Source organism: Ascidiella aspersa, chromosome 8, assembly GCF_963924565.1.
Source record: "Ascidiella aspersa chromosome 8, kaAscAspe10.2, whole genome shotgun sequence".
Taxonomy (NCBI): domain Eukaryota; kingdom Metazoa; phylum Chordata; class Ascidiacea; order Phlebobranchia; family Ascidiidae; genus Ascidiella; species Ascidiella aspersa.
The window spans coordinates 20,517,999-20,532,031 of NC_139454.1; the positions used below are offsets into that span (position 1 = coordinate 20,517,999).

The 14,033-nt window shown below is 35.0% G+C and overlaps 2 long non-coding RNA genes across 2 annotated transcripts; both read left to right on the forward strand.

Moving 5' to 3' along the window:
- Positions 1-4,474: 4,474 nt before the first annotated feature.
- LOC146136789 (uncharacterized) lies at positions 4,475-5,543 on the forward strand. Its single transcript, XR_014501597.1, has 2 exons — positions 4,475-4,665; positions 4,784-5,543. It is a non-coding gene; the product is annotated as an uncharacterized LOC146136789 (long non-coding RNA).
- Positions 5,544-9,162: 3,619 nt separating this feature from the next.
- LOC146136790 (uncharacterized) lies at positions 9,163-10,325 on the forward strand. Its single transcript, XR_014501595.1, has 2 exons — positions 9,163-9,447; positions 9,566-10,325. It is a non-coding gene; the product is annotated as an uncharacterized LOC146136790 (long non-coding RNA).
- The last annotated feature ends 3,708 nt before the right edge of the window (positions 10,326-14,033 follow it).

A 14,033-nucleotide genomic window follows, 5' to 3' on the forward strand; every position in this document is an offset into this window, starting at 1 on the left:
CCAGTTTTGGCCATAGGTAAATAATTGAGTTGGAAATGTTTTATCCATTCGATGTGGATGTCATTCTCGACTGTGTCCACTTGTTGTCGTGTCATTTCGCGAATGCGCTCTTTTGTGTCCACGTCTATTCTGATGCGCATTTTCGCGACTGTGTCGTTTAGCTTTTTTGACTGTTCCAAGCGCGGTCGTGTCCAGTTGAAATTGTGTCTATTTCGCGACTGTGTCGTTTAGCTTTTTTGACTGTTCCAAGCGCGGTCGTGTCCAGTGGAGATTCTGTCTATTTCGCGACTGTGTCCAGTCGAAGCCGCGTCATTTTGCATACATTCTTGGTAGCATCCATTTACGCTGGTACTCGTTCACTTTCATATGAGGGAACGTGTTGCCTGGCGAGTGTATATAAACGGCGTGTATATAGGGCCGTTGAAAGACAAACATGATTTCCAGTTCAAATATTATTTTGGTCCGCAAAGTGTTCGTAGTTTGTACAATTATAGGATTAGAACAAAGGGTTCTTGAAACTTTTTTCACCTCAGACCCAGAAATTGTTTTTTGCTTTGCATGGACCAGTATCAACAAAAACATTTCAGAGATGACGTCATAAACGGACGTAACAATACCAATAGACTTCATAAATCTACTGTTTTCGGTCTAAAAAATGTGAAATGAAATGAGTCCAAATACATTCAGTGCTAAACCGTTTTATTTTTAAATAATTATTATTTAATAAAATGGTAATTCTTATACACTAATAGTTTAAAAGGCCTACACAGACCCCGTTAAACAATCTCACGTACCCCCAATGGGTCCATGGACCCCAGTTTAAGAGCCCCTGAATTAGATAAACCTTGTGAACAAAGCGGTGGAAATACCTGCGATAATTTCTGAGTATGTTTTACAAGTCCTGCGCGTGTACAGACAAGATAAGTTCATTTTATTTATTTTATCGTTAATGTTTGGTTGTTTATTGTGTACTTTCATTTTTTGTGATTAACTCTCTCTCGACAACATTTCAAATAAATGCCGCTCCTTATTGGCGTCGTTAAAATGTAGTGTTCTGTAACGGAAAAGTTGTATAAGAAGATGTAAATTATTTTCAGTAGAAAGAGAGTGGATAATGGATAAACGATTCATTCTTTTATTAGCAAACGTTTCGGCAATTTCTTTTGCCATCATCAGTGCAGTAAGTGAGGCTAAGATAAAAACGAGTAACTATATAGACGCTCGTACGTTTTAGAACGTTATATAAACAGAAAAAGGAAGTCGCAAAGTAACGGAGATAAGAACTGCAACGAAAAAGTACACCCGTAAGGCGAAAGTAGGGCAAAGATAAAACAATGAGGTCAATGGAAAACAACAGATACACGTAAGAGGGAATTAGTAATAAAATAAAAATAAAATATGAACTCGACGATGATGATGGCAAAAGAAATTGCCGAAACGTTTGCTAATAAAATAATGGATCTTTTATCCATTATTTGGACCACTCTCTTTCTACTGAAGATGTAAATGTTATGGAATTTAGACGTCTCGCAAGCAAGTCATTGAGCATTGGCTAAATTTTGGTGAACAACGGGAGTCGAAACCGACCACAGAGTGCAGGGTAAACTTTCAAGTCTGCGAACACTTTCACATTTATTATAAATTTTCTGCGGACCTGTGACAGTAATAAAGATAACAAGGAAAGTGAAACTCACTTGGGGTTTTCTGTTGCTTTTTGTATGGAATATTAAAGCTGAAGAAAATAGGGCTTACTAATTAGCAAGTTTAGTTAACAACATGCTAATATTAGTTGAGACTTGGGTATTTGAAGATGATTATAAGCCGGGATATTTTTGTTGATTGATATGAAGGCCAAGATAATGTCATAATAGCTGAGAGTTTTCGATGTACAATGCAATGATGGTAAGCCTATGTTTACTGCATTGCCAGCCAAATATACGTTTAGATATAGTTACCATTAAATAGCAAATTCAAAAGTTAGGCTATTTTTTGGCAGCGTCATTGTTTATTCAAATGTCAATGCTAAACGTTTTAGTAAACTGGCCTAAACGGTGGAATAAAGTTAAGTTTTAAGGCCCACTGGGCGTGGAATTGTTTTCACTACAGCTGCATTGAGCTGCGCTGGGCGTAATTTGCATTTAAATTCTATTGTGGCGAGCGTTTCACGCTTTGCTAAACTCAAGCCCCGTGCAGCTGGAAAAAAATACGCTTTGGAGCGATTTCCACGCTTTGCTAAACTCAAGCCCAGTGCAGCTATAGAAACACATTACGTTTGGGGGCGATTTTTACGCCCAGCGCAGCTCACTGCAGCTGTAGTGAAAACAATTCCACGCCCAGTGCAGCTCAGCTCCGCTCAGTGCAACTGTAGTGTAAACGGGCCTTTACACATCGGGTCTGTCCGAGCTAAATTTAGAAGGCTAATTTATTTGGTTGCATTATACAAATCAAAAAAATTGATTACTTTTTTGATTTGTATTACTATGCCTGGTAGCAACAGTGTATATATTGGTTACATTATATGTGTAAAATGTATTGAAATACGTTTAATAATAGGTGGGCCTTCCATAATTACGGAAGGTGTTTAATTTTATCTTTATTTATAGGCAAAGTTGCCAAAACAATATAATCGCGATGTTGCGTTCATATTGAAATATAAAAAAAAACTTACATAATTTTTTTCCATTTATGTTAGTAAAATAGGAAAAGAATCTATAGTATTGGGAAACGGACTTGTGCCCGTCCCTATGCATCCGCCCTATATGTGTTATAATATTTGTTTGTTGCACAAGATATTAGACTTAACATGTTGCTGTAAAAACTCATCCATAACCATAGAGAATCTATGCGACTATATGAGAGTCTTATGAGAAATCAATGCGTCTATGAACTCTGCGAAAGCAATCAACTTAATATTCCGTCATTTCTATAACAACAAGGTTAAGAGAAAATTGATATCACAAGCTTGTCATAATCACAAGCAACATAACACAGAAAAACAGTCAAAATAATCGCAACAGTATAGTTAGGAATGTTTCCAACCTTAACTAGGCAGTTTTTCAAATTGCGTTTGATTTGGTATGTATGTGAACCAATTGTTTTGTTTGCCGCACTTAAAATGCTATTAACGGTTGATAGTGTTTGTTGCATATTTTTAGACTGCGTTAGCAACGCCTTAAGAAATTAGACTGCATTAACCCATCCATTACAATATACCAATGCAAGAAACGCAGTAAATAGACACTTATAGAGTGCGACAACGCAGGGTGCGAAATTAGTACAATGGTCGAACTCCACGACAAGTACGGCTTTTAAGAAGTAAGATGTATTGTTGCGCCTTTTCTTTATAACCTGCTTTTACGGCCTGTCACTGACCGGATGCCGCACTCCAGTTAAACGTTGCTATTTATTATTCAGTATGAACGTTTGGCGCGAACGCCAACACTGAGCGCAAACTGTAGCACAGCGGTTAGCGTGTACGCTAGCTCGCTTGCTAAACAAAACGAATCCAGTGCACCACACACCACGCTCCAAACGAGATTGATGCCCTCGTTCTCTCGCACAGTTTGCTGCAACGCAAACAAAGGAATGTCCTTTAGGGCAACACAGAACGGTAAAACAATCAGTGATTAGGAGTGAAAACTCAAAAGGTATAACAAAAGAAACGAAAGACGAACAACGCAACGCAACGCAACGCAACGCAACGCAACGCAACGCAACGCAACGCAACGCAACGTAAAGTGAAGTAAAGCAAATTGAACAAATAATAATTTATACATCAATATTACCTCTTACAAGGGAGTAATCCAGGATTTTTTTAATCAGGTTATATGATGTAAATGTGGGCAGGTAAAATTTCGATTGCATGACATATTTAAAACCGGCAAAGTATTCACGGAAAACGTGACAAAACATTATAGGGGGGCGAAAACTATTATTAACAGCTGAATGGTATGTGTCGCGCTTATAGGCTGAGAAGATTCCCCGCAAACAACCCTGAAAGTCAGACAATATTGGGGCGCAAAGCAGAATTTTTTTGTTCTGTAAGTAAAAATATATGATTTTTCAAGCATTCTAAACAACTAACATTTCGGTAAGTTAACACTTTTCAGCAAATAACTAAACGGGTACTTTCAAAACTCTTTTCCACCGGGTCACGCCATGAAAGCGTTTTTAAAGATTCGCAAATATTACAAACCGCCTCCAGTACAGCAACATGAAATCGAATCCACCATCCTATTCAATTTGCAGGGAAAGCGCTTCGACGTCTTTTCGGTGTTGGCAAGACGCGTTTGGCGCGTGGCTTGCTCACAACAAGTCATCATAACATGTAACTGACACCGACAGACGTATAGAGCCAGTGGGAAAGCGTTGGAAGCTGGTTTTCTTGGTCGTGTAAAGTTCCTTTATTTGGTTTACCTCTCCTATAAATACTGGATCGATCGTTCTGTGTTTCATTCGACTTTCGTTCAAGTACCAGCAAGTAACTGACAAGAAAACCACGATGGAGCGCAAGGCGAAAAAGCCTTTGTTCAATCCAGAAGGAATCACTTAATGCATTAGTGATTAGAATTTTCGAAGACAACATTCTAATGGAGTGAGCATCCTACTTTATATTGATGTTCGCTACACAAAAGTGACAACTCATCATCATGCGAATTTGACGAGGTTTGTTTAATATTTTACATTTCTTTTCATTTAAAAAATCAAATAGTTAAATTATTACAGTATAATAATTAATTACTGTTTTAGTTTACAAATTTTAAATAGTTATTTTTACTTACAGATGCAGAATAATGAATCAAATGATTGCTGCAATCAACTAGAAATCCACACCGGAAGTCAATTTTACGGTGTTTCCTGCCAGACCACGATCAAAAAGAAGATCGTCGCATTTATATAAATATTTGCTAATGTATATATTGTATAGATATTTGTACATATCGCTTAAACTATGACACAAAATGCTCATCAAGCGTTTTACGAATTGACGAGAATATTAATTTGATATTCTGTATTTGTGACGATGATTGCTTCACAATCAAACCAAACACATTTGTTGTTCGACTGCGACATTATAGTTGCGTAATCTTTCCATATCGACGATATTCATTGCAGCATATCTGTTGGCTATTTGTTGAATATAATAGGTTTTATTTTTCGTTCACAATGTTTATATTTTCTTTTGACACTTTCACCGCGGCTAGGCGGTGATCAAATTTGACAGGAAACAACATTGTTTTCAAACTAGCTTTATACTTTTTGACTTATTTGCTCACTTTAACGAATGTAATATTAGCAATATTACAAGCAAAGCTTCATGGATAAAAAAATGAAATTTTCTGATCCATGCATTGACGATATCCGCCATGGATATAGCGTGTGGAATCATGTTCTGATTTTGTTGTTTTTAAAGCAAATTTTTGTAATGACTTTTTGACAAGTTTATACTCTTTGTATAATATGCCCTGTATTATTGTTTTGACATTTGCGATTTTACGCAATTATTTTGATCGTTCGTTGTGAGAATAAATTTATTTGACAAACTTCGGTTCTGAAATTGAAATATTGCAAATTTAGATTAGATAAACCTGTTCAGTGTTTGAATAAAATAAATAAATTAAAACGTATGACAATTAACAATCTAATTTCTGTTTCGGTAAAAATATTCGGTTGCTCGCACGGAGCTTAACATTTTATAATTTTCTGTCACGAATCATGTTGTAAATCAAGGTAGAAGGGATAGAGTCAGGAAGTTTATATTTGGTACGTGAGTTCGATCTCTTGTGGTATATCCAGCATTATTTATAATTGGCCAGGATGTAACAAATTAGAGCATCACGTTTAATGGATGGTTACATTGGCTTGCGATAATTTATGTATTCAACGGATGTGGACCCAGTGTTTTAGTTCGTGTTTTAATGATATATAAAGTATCATAATGAAAAACATTTAAGGTATTTGCGCCGAATTAAAAGTTCTTTTGTAATAGGATTTTTTGCGCGAATCGCGATAAAATTTGCTTTAATTTTTTGAGGTAAAATCCAACTACCGGGCCACGACGTATTGTTTACACAAGACAAACTCGACGAGTAAAATTGATTTTATCCAGACAAAGTTAGGTTAGCCAAACTTATATAATGCACGGTCAACACCAATGCCTACTGGCATGCTTTTGCTGAAGAAACTAAAAATAAAATCAATCGACCACCGCTACTATAAAAACGGAAAAATTACACTCTGCAATGACGTAACAATTTCAATCATACTTCTCAGAATGACGTAAGAAAATGCATCATAATTGATTAATTATTATTTACCAAGGTTGATTAAAAACATGCTGTAATGTATAGTTTCGGTAATTGTTGCCTATTCAAATGCTAAAGAGAAATGCTTTGGTTGACCGACCGGGACGCCGGGATTAAGCCCTAAAAACAGGATCTGTCCAAACTAATAGGGCACGCATAAGCCTGTGATTTCTGCATTGTCAAATCAATTTTATTTGCTTATATTAAATTTTTATTGTGAATAAAATTTTCCACCAGGCTGCGTCATACAATATTTTCTAAGGGTTCGTGATTATTACGACCCACCTCCAGCACAGCAACATGAAATCCAATTCACCATCCTATTCATTTTGCAGGGAAAGCGCTTCGGCGCCTTTCCAGTCTTTAATTGACGACGTTTGACGCGTGGCTTGCTCACAAACAATCAATCACAACATGTAACTGATACCAACAGACGTATAGAGCCAGTGGGAAAGCGTTGGAAGCTGGTTTTCTTGGTTGTGTACAGTTCTGTTCTTTGGTTTAACTCTCCTATAAATACTAGATCATTTGTCCTGTGTTTCATTCGACTTTCGTTTAAGCACCAGCAAGCAACTGACAAGAAAACCACGATGGAGCGCAAGGCGAAAAAGCCTTTGTTCAATCCAGAAGGAATCACTTAATGCATAAGTGATTAGAATTTTCGAAGACAACCTTCTAATGGAGTGAGCATCCTGCTTTATATTGATGTTCACTCCACCAAAGTGACAACTCATCATCAATGCGAATTTGACGAGGTTTGTTTAACATTTTACATTTCTTTTCATTTAAAAAATCAAATAGTTAAATTATTACAGTATAATAATCAATTACTGTTTTAGTTTACAAATTTTAAATAGTTATTTTTACTTACAGATGCAGAATAAAAAATCAAGTGATTGCTGCAATCAGCTAGAAATTCACACCGCAAGACCATTTTATCGAGTTTCCTTCCAGACCACGATCAAACAGAAGATCGTCACATTCATATAAACATTTGTTAATGTATATATTGTATAGATATTTGTACATATTGCTTAAATTATGACACAAAATGCTCATCAAGCGTTTTACGAATTGACGAGAATATTAATTTGATATTCTGTATTTGTGACGATGATTGCTTCACAATCAAACCAAACACATATGTTGTTCGACTGCGACATTATAGTTGCGTAATCTTTCCATATCGACAATATTCATTGCAGCATATCTGTTGACTATTTGTTTAATATAATAGGTTTTATTTTTCGTTCACAATGTTTATATTTTCTTTTGACACTTTCACTGCAGCTAAGCGGTGATCAAATTTGACAGGAAACAACATTGTTTTCAAACTAGCTTTATGCTTTTTGACTTATTTGCTCACTTTAACGAATGTAATATTAGCAATATTATAAGCAAAGTTTCATGGATAAAAAAATGACATTTTCTAATCCATGCATTGACGATATCCACCATGGATATAGCGTGTGTAATCATGTTCTTATTTTATTGTTTTTAACGCAAATTTTTGTAATGACTTTTTGACAACTTTATACTCTTTGTATAATATGCCTTGTATTAGTGTTTTGACATTTGCGATTTTACGCAATTATTTTGATCGTTCGTAGTGAGAATACATTTATTTGACAAACTTCGGTTATGAAATTGAAATATTGCAAACTCAGATTAGAAAAACCTGTTCAGTGTTTGAATAAAAAAATAAATTCAAACGTATGACAATTAACAAGCTAATTTCTGCTTCGGTAAAAATATTCGGTTGCTCGCACGGAGCTTAACATTTTATAATTTTCTGTCACGAATCATGTTGTAAATCAAGGTAGAAGGAATACAGTCAGGAAGTTTATACTTGGTACGTGAGTTCGATCTCTTGTGGTATATCCAGTATTATTTATAATTGGCCAGGATGTAACAAATTAGAGCATCACGTTTAATGGATGGTTGCATTGGCTTACGATAATTTAGGTATTCAACGGATGTGGACCCAGTGTTTTAGTTTGTATTTTAATGATATATAAAATATCATAATGAAAAACATTTAAGGTATTTGCGCCGAATTAAAAGTTCTTTTGTAATAGGATTTTTTGCGCGAATCGCGATAAAATTTGCTTTATTTTTTGAGTTAAAATCCAACTACCGGGCCACGACGTATTGTTTACACAAGACAAACTCGACGAGTAAAATTGATTTTATCCAGACAAAGTTAGATTAGCTAAACTTATATAATGCACGGTCAACACCAATTCCTACTGGCATGCTTTTACTGAAGAAACTAAAAATAAATCAATCGACCACCGTTACTATAAAAAAGGAAAAATTACACAGTGCAATGACGTAACAACTTCAATCATACTTCTCAGAATGACGTAAGAAAATGCATCATAATTGATTATTATTTACCAAGGTTGATTAAAAACATGCTATAATGTATAGTTTCGGCAATTGTTGCCTATTCAAATGCTAAAGAGAACGTTTTGGTTGACCGACCGGGACGTCGGGATTAAGCCCTAAAAACAGGATCAGTCCAAACTAATAGGGCACGCATAAGCCTGTGATTTCTGCATTGTCAGATCAATTTTATTTGCTTATATTAAATTTTTATTGTGAATAAAATTTTTCCACCAGGCTGTGTCATACAACATTATCTAAGGGTTCGTGATTATTACGACCAACCTCCAGCACAGCAACATGAAATCCAATCCACGATCCTATTCATTTTGCAGGGAAAGAGCTTCTGCGCCTTTCCAGTCTTTAAATGACGACGTTTGGCGCGTGGCTTGCTCACAAACAATCAATCACAACATGTAACTGATACCGACAGACGTATAGAGCCAGTGGGAAAGCGTTGGAAGCTGGTTTTCTTGGTCGTGTAAAGTTCTGTTCTTTGGTTTAACTCTCCTATAAATACTGGATCATTCGTCCTGTGTTTCATTCGACTTTCGTTCAACCACCAGCAAGCAACTGACAAGAAAACCAAGATGGAACACAAGGCAAAAAAGCCTTTGTTCAATCCAGAAGGAATCACTTAATGCATTAGTGATTAGAATTTTCGAAGACAACCTTCTAATGGAGTGAGCATCCTGCTTTATATTGATGTTCACTCCACCAAAGTGACAACTCATCATCATGCGAATTTGACGAGGTTTGTTTAATATTTTACATTTCTTTTCATTTAAAAAATCAAATAGTTAAATTATTACAGTATAATAATTAATTGCTGTTTTAGTTTACAAATTTTAAATAGTTATTTTTACTTACAGATGCAGAATAATGAATCAAATGATTGCTGCAATCAACTAGAAATCCACACCGGAAGTCAATTTTACGGTGTTTCCTGCCAGACCACGATCAAAAAGAAGATCGTCGCATTTATATAAATATTTGCTAATGTATATATTGTATAGATATTTGTACATATCGCTTAAACTATGACACAAAATGCTCATCAAGCGTTTTACGAATTGACGAGAATATTAATTTGATATTCTGTATTTGTGACGATGATTGCTTCACAATCAAACCAAACACATTTGTTGTTCGACTGCGACATTATAGTTGCGTAATCTTTCCATATCGACGATATTCATTGCAGCATATCTGTTGGCTATTTGTTGAATATAATAGGTTTTATTTTTCGTTCACAATGTTTATATTTTCTTTTGACACTTTCACCGCGGCTAGGCGGTGATCAAATTTGACAGGAAACAACATTGTTTTCAAACTAGCTTTATACTTTTTGACTTATTTGCTCACTTTAACGAATGTAATATTAGCAATATTACAAGCAAAGCTTCATGGATAAAAAAATGAAATTTTCTGATCCATGCATTGACGATATCCGCCATGGATATAGCGTGTGGAATCATGTTCTGATTTTGTTGTTTTTAAAGCAAATTTTTGTAATGACTTTTTGACAAGTTTATACTCTTTGTATAATATGCCCTGTATTATTGTTTTGACATTTGCGATTTTACGCAATTATTTTGATCGTTCGTTGTGAGAATAAATTTATTTGACAAACTTCGGTTCTGAAATTGAAATATTGCAAATTTAGATTAGATAAACCTGTTCAGTGTTTGAATAAAATAAATAAATTAAAACGTATGACAATTAACAATCTAATTTCTGTTTCGGTAAAAATATTCGGTTGCTCGCACGGAGCTTAACATTTTATAATTTTCTGTCACGAATCATGTTGTAAATCAAGGTAGAAGGGATAGAGTCAGGAAGTTTATATTTGGTACGTGAGTTCGATCTCTTGTGGTATATCCAGCATTATTTATAATTGGCCAGGATGTAACAAATTAGAGCATCACGTTTAATGGATGGTTACATTGTCTTGCGATAATTTATGTATTCAACAGATGTGGACCCAGTGTTTTAGTTCGTGTTTTAATGATATATAAAGTATCATAATGAAAAACATTTAAGGTATTTGCGCCGAATTAAAAGTTCTTTTGTAATAGGATTTTTTGCGCGAATCGCGATGAAATTTGCTTTAATTTTTTGAGGTAAAATCCAACTACCGGGCCACGACGTATTGTTTACACAAGACAAACTCGACGAGTAAAATTGATTTTATCCAGACAAAGTTAGGTTAGCCAAACTTATATAATGCACGGTCAACACCAATGCCTACTGGCATGCTTTTGCTGAAGAAACTAAAAATAAAATCAATCGACCACCGCTACTATAAAAACGGAAAAATTACACTCTGCAATGACGTAACAATTTCAATCATACTTCTCAGAATGACGTAAGAAAATGCATCATAATTGATTAATTATTATTTACCAAGGTTGATTAAAAACATGCTGTAATGTATAGTTTCGGTAATTGTTGCCTATTCAAATGCTAAAGAGAAATGCTTTGGTTGACCGACCGGGACGCCGGGATTAAGCCCTAAAAACAGGATCTGTCCAAACTAATAGGGCACGCATAAGCCTGTGATTTCTGCATTGTCAAATCAATTTTATTTGCTTATATTAAATTTTTATTGTGAATAAAATTTTCCACCAGGCTGCGTCATACAATATTTTCTAAGGGTTCGTGATTATTACGACCCACCTCCAGCACAGCAACATGAAATCCAATTCACCATCCTATTCATTTTGCAGGGAAAGCGCTTCGGCGCCTTTCCAGTCTTTAATTGACGACGTTTGACGCGTGGCTTGCTCACAAACAATCAATCACAACATGTAACTGATACCAACATACGTATAGAGCCAGTGGGAAAGCGTTGGAAGCTGGTTTTCTTGGTTGTGTACAGTTCTGTTCTTTGGTTTAACTCTCCTATAAATACTAGATCATTTGTCCTGTGTTTCATTCGACTTTCGTTTAAGCACCAGCAAGCAACTGACAAGAAAACCACGATGGAGCGCAAGGCGAAAAAGCCTTTGTTCAATCCAGAAGGAATCACTTAATGCATAAGTGATTAGAATTTTCGAAGACAACCTTCTAATGGAGTGAGCATCCTGCTTTATATTGATGTTCACTCCACCAAAGTGACAACTCATCATCAATGCGAATTTGACGAGGTTTGTTTAACATTTTACATTTCTTTTCATTTAAAAAATCAAATAGTTAAATTATTACAGTATAATAATCAATTACTGTTTTAGTTTACAAATTTTAAATAGTTATTTTTACTTACAGATGCAGAATAAAAAATCAAGTGATTGCTGCAATCAGCTAGAAATTCACACCGCAAGACCATTTTATCGAGTTTCCTTCCAGACCACGATCAAACAGAAGATCGTCACATTCATATAAACATTTGTTAATGTATATATTGTATAGATATTTGTACATATTGCTTAAATTATGACACAAAATGCTCATCAAGCGTTTTACGAATTGACGAGAATATTAATTTGATATTCTGTATTTGTGACGATGATTGCTTCACAATCAAACCAAACACATATGTTATTCGACTGCGACATTATAGTTGCGTAATCTTTCCATATCGACAATATTCATTGCAGCATATCTGTTGACTATTTGTTTAATATAATAGGTTTTATTTTTCGTTCACAATGTTTATATTTTCTTTTGACACTTTCACTGCAGCTAAGCGGTGATCAAATTTGACAGGAAACAACATTGTTTTCAAACTAGCTTTATGCTTTTTGACTTATTTGCTCACTTTAACGAATGTAATATTAGCAATATTATAAGCAAAGTTTCATGGATAAAAAAATGACATTTTCTAATCCATGCATTGACGATATCCACCATGGATATAGCGTGTGTAATCATGTTCTTATTTTATTGTTTTTAACGCAAATTTTTGTAATGACTTTTTGACAACTTTATACTCTTTGTATAATATGCCTTGTATTAGTGTTTTGACATTTGCGATTTTACGCAATTATTTTGATCGTTCGTAGTGAGAATACATTTATTTGACAAACTTCGGTTCTGAAATTGAAATATTGCAAACTCAGATTAGAAAAACCTGTTCAGTGTTTGAATAAAAAAATAAATTCAAACGTATGACAATTAACAAGCTAATTTCTGCTTCGGTAAAAATATTCGGTTGCTCGCACGGAGCTTAACATTTTATAATTTTCTGTCACGAATCATGTTGTAAATCAAGGTAGAAGGAATACAGTCAGGAAGTTTATACTTGGTACGTGAGTTCGATCTCTTGTGGTATATCCAGTATTATTTATAATTGGCCAGGATGTAACAAATTAGAGCATCACGTTTAATGGATGGTTGCATTGGCTTACGATAATTTAGGTATTCAACGGATGTGGACCCAGTGTTTTAGTTTGTATTTTAATGATATATAAAATATCATAATGAAAAACATTTAAGGTATTTGCGCCGAATTAAAAGTTCTTTTGTAATAGGATTTTTTGCGCGAATCGCGATAAAATTTGCTTTATTTTTTGAGTTAAAATCCAACTACCGGGCCACGACGTATTGTTTACACAAGACAAACTCGACGAGTAAAATTGATTTTATCCAGACAAAGTTAGATTAGCTAAACTTATATAATGCACGGTCAACACCAATTCCTACTGGCATGCTTTTACTGAAGAAACTAAAAATAAATCAATCGACCACCGTTACTATAAAAAAGGAAAAATTACACAGTGCAATGACGTAACAACTTCAATCATACTTCTCAGAATGACGTAAGAAAATGCATCATAATTGATTATTATTTACCAAGGTTGATTAAAAACATGCTATAATGTATAGTTTCGGCAATTGTTGCCTATTCAAATGCTAAAGAGAACGTTTTGGTTGACCGACCGGGACGTCGGGATTAAGCCCTAAAAACAGGATCAGTCCAAACTAATAGGGCACGCATAAGCCTGTGATTTCTGCATTGTCAGATCAATTTTATTTGCTTATATTAAATTTTTATTGTGAATAAAATTTTTCCACCAGGCTGTGTCATACAACATTATCTAAGGGTTCGTGATTATTACGACCAACCTCCAGCACAGCAACATGAAATCCAATCCACGATCCTATTCATTTTGCAGGGAAAGAGCTTCTGCGCCTTTCCAGTCTTTAAATGACGACGTTTGGCGCGTGGCTTGCTCACAAACAATCAATCACAACATGTAACTGATACCGACAGACGTATAGAGCCAGTGGGAAAGCGTTGGAAGCTGGTTTTCTTGGTCGTGTAAAGTTCTGTTCTTTGGTTTAACTCTCCTATAAATACTGGATCTTTCGTCCTGTGTTTCATTCGACTTTCGTTCA